Here is a 4130-nt window from a genome sequence, read left to right on the forward strand (position 1 = left end):
TAACACTTCAGTGGTTTTTAGTAATTTTCACTCCATACACAATCATCACCACTACAGGGGTGTGTGTGTGTGTGTGTGTGTGTGTTTTAAAAGAAAGCTTTTGTATCACAATAAATTCTTTTTAAAAACACATCACCTGTCAAAATTAGAATGTAATAGCAGGAAAATTTTACAATGAAAACAAAACCATGATGTTTGGTAATTGCTAAATGGTGCTGCCATGAAGTCTCTGGCTTGAGCTCTGTCCTCCTAGCTAAGGAGAGATGTTGTCATTACACATTCATGTTGAGGACATACTAGTAGCAAAGGAGATTTTTTTTCTGCTTTCTTATGAGCCATCAAAAAGATTGAAAGTAAAAAAATTTTTTTCAAACATGTGATTTAATAATAGTCAATATCAAGTTCACTTCAAGATCACAATGACATGTTCTATAAACTTTGAGAAACATTGTGCTAGCTATTTCCTGCTGAGTATAGGCCTGGACTTCTTTTTGCAAAGACCTCTGGGCCTTCCTAATGTTTCTTAGCTGTTCTTGGGCTTGATCTTTATAGCTACACTATTCTAGCCACTGCAAACGGCACATGAAGAATAACTAACCAGGGAACCCAGCTGACAACCAGAACCAAGGTCCAGGACATATTGGCCTGGTCAAGTTATCCCAGAATCTCTGACCATTTCAACCATCCCAGGTAAGATCCAGTCACTATTGAGTTAAGTGACCAACTATGCCATTCCTGAATTGCTAACCCACAAAATTATAAATATGCTAATGCGGTACTAGATTTGGGGATCATTTGTTACAAAATATAGATACCAAACATACAAATGAATAGGGGAACCATTTGCCCATGTTTACCCAGCACAGCTTCAGTATACACCCATTGTCCTAACATAATTATAAAAAGTGGTGGTTTCGCCCTGTCATCTCAGAGTAGTTGACAATAATATGTTTACCTTTCCAATATGCCAAGTTGTGTACTGGAATTGTGGTCCTGCCAAGCTGTCTTTTCTTATATTATCTTAAACTCTGTGTAACAGGGAGCTGAATGTTGCCTGCTTCTGAATATAGACTGCAGTTGTAACTCAGTACACATAGTACTCTCAGGAATTTAGAATTCTTCCTAAATGTTTGGTGAGTCTCCGGCCATACCACCCTGAACGCGCCCGATCTCGTCTAAATGTTTGGTGAATTTAATGTATGCTGTGGTCTTGCTTACACTCAAAATCACAAAAACAGGACTTTACAAATTCAGATAAATTGTAAAACTGAAAGTTCACCCAGGGTCTAGTATATTCTTTTCTCCCCATATACTTAGTGCATTATAATTACACATAATGATGGGATTCATTGTTATATATTCCTTTAAAAAAGAATTCAGAGTTCTTTAAGCATGCCTCAAAGAAAAGAGATATTTAAAACATACAGTCAGTTCCTCCATATCAGTTAGTTCCATGTCTTCAGATTCAACCAATCAATAATGAACCAAAAATATTTCAAAAAATTGCATTTGTATGAAACATGTATAGATCTTTTTCTTGTAATTATTTTCTAAACAAGACTATAAGAAATATTGGCATAGCATTTACACTGGATTGGCTTTTATTAATAATCTAGAGATTATTTAAACTACAAGGGAGAATGTGTAGGTTATATGTGAATGTTATGCCAGTTTATATAAGGGACATGAGTATCCACAGAGTTTGGTGTCCACAGGGTGTTGCTGGAACCAGATTCCTGAAGATATCAAGGGACGACTATATATTTATAGAAAATTTCTCAATTGCTGATACTAAAAAGGCCTCATACCAGAATTTTGTTTACATTCTGATATCTGGTAAGAAAAGAAACAGAGGTAAGGAGGAAAGTCAGTTCGCATCTTTTCCTCTTTTTTCCATTATTTACCACATTTAAATATTCACTATTGTATGTAATGGAAAGAGCACAGGCCACTAGTTTCAAGTCTAAAGAGCAAATTAAATGATTAAAGACGATGAGGAACAATGTTGTACATGTTTAGTAAGAGCTATTCCTTCTTCAGTGCACCTATATTTCAAGCACAACTCCATATGGTATTTCATTTAACCCTCACAACTCTTTGAAAGAGATAACTATTATCATCTTCATTTTACAGATGAGAAAACAGAGTTAAAGAGATTAAGACATCTGTATAAACATCCAATGCTCATCAACAGGCGAGCCAGGATTCATACCTAAGAAATCTGATTTCAGAGCCTGTTCTTTCAGGCTTTAGCACAAAAAATGTATCTCTATTGTGATATGACACAGGGAAGTGAATTTGTAAGCCACTAAAGATCATAGAATACCAGATAAAATGTTTATATTATTTTGTGAAGAAAATTAACCCATATTTTCTGATTAGTGTTTCCTTCAGATGAATCTATTTCTCTTCCATTATAGATGAACGAGTTTTTCAGGCATAGCAAAACCAAAGATTATTGGGTATCTTACCAGTGGAAACGTCAGTTTTGAAACGTTTGACACTACCAGCATGTTAGCAACATTGGCTCAGATTATATACTGATTGCAGCTCCATGTTATCCTGCCTAGAAGGTCCACTAGTTCTAAGAACCCATTGAGAAGTGATTAGCATCATACAGAGTTCTGAGGTCCTCAGCTTGCTATGTTTTAACTTTCTTTAAAAATAACAGGTTAAATCATATTTCCTGTGGCACTAAAAGCAATACAAATATATCTGTGTCTTAAAATGACAAAATGGAAGTAAAACCTCAGGAAATTGAATATTTGGAAAAAAAAAAAACAGATTTTGTACATACACAAATTGTCTTATTTAAGTATGACCTACCTCAGAGAAAGAAGACAAGACTATAATAGCTCAGAAAATGTTTCTTAGAAACTTACAGGAAGAAACAGCCTCCGTGCCTTGCCTCATTAGGGAGAAGGAGTTTGACTTGAACTAAAATCTGGACACTGCCCTTTCCAACAAAAGGAACCAAGTACACATCTCTTTTCATTGCTATAACATGGCGCAGGCTCTCCTTTGGCCAGAACAAAAAGGCAGAACACAGAGCACTTGCAAACGAGAGAGACAAATAACTTCAGGCTGTGTGGATAGAAAAAGAAGCCAGACATTCCGCAGAGCAATACAGTTGAATAGTAATGGCTGTTATTAAAATAGAGGGCCTCCTAAGGCCAGGTGCAATTGTAAGTGCTCGGAATACAATAACCCATTAAATTATTTTAACAACCCTTGTTGTTAGGGATGATTTCTATCCCCATTTTATAGATTAAGAAACTGAGACATAAGCAGAAAAGTACATTGCCCAAAGTCTCAGCGCTGGCATTTGGCTGTAGAAAGTCTGAGCTCATAACCACAACATTATACTGCTTGTTGGGAAAATATTTTTTCTATTTTAAGTGAAATTTAAACAAAATGTGAAAGCCTAAGAGACGTAAGCAGAAAACAAAAGCCAGGTAAAGCACTTAAGAGATCAACAGATCCTAAATAAACAAAGGAGAGGAGTGATCTGGATGAGAAAGAAATAAGCTTTCCCCTTCTCTTGGCAGAAGAGTTTGGGTTTTGCCTCTTTTAAAATCCTAGTTCATGGGCAGTATGGCATAAGGCAGGTGTGGGGGTAATGGACCCCATAGTATCAGATTTATAATGCATCGGTAGGGTTATATTTAAATAAGCCATAGTTTGTGTCATTCATAAGATGGATTCTGTTACTCTCAATAAATCCTTTTGTTTTCTAAATAAAATGTTGAGTTACGATTTCATTTCTGGAGATAGATATTTAGACTGGGAAGACCCCTATGGCTATTGGCAGTCAAAACTGGAGAGCATAAGTTTACAGCCATTAGGGAGCGCGGACAGGGATCATTTCTCTCTCTAGTTGTACTCTTTATTTCCGAAAGTGACTCAGAAAGATCTCTAAGTCATAATAGCTCCAAGCCTAATGCAAGCACAGAATTCCATGTGGTTTGCTTTTAAATTTGGATGGGCAAACAGTATCAAAGACTTGGAGGGGGAGTCATAGTTGTGTTCATTGTAGTGATAGATATGATAATTAAGTCGTAAAGAACTCAGAGGTGCCAGGAGACAACTACCGAAATCATAAACAATGATTAAACAGAGCCTGAAAAAAA

The sequence above is a fragment of the Marmota flaviventris genome, chromosome 13 (genome assembly GCF_047511675.1).
Source record: "Marmota flaviventris isolate mMarFla1 chromosome 13, mMarFla1.hap1, whole genome shotgun sequence".
Classification (NCBI taxonomy): domain Eukaryota; kingdom Metazoa; phylum Chordata; class Mammalia; order Rodentia; family Sciuridae; genus Marmota; species Marmota flaviventris.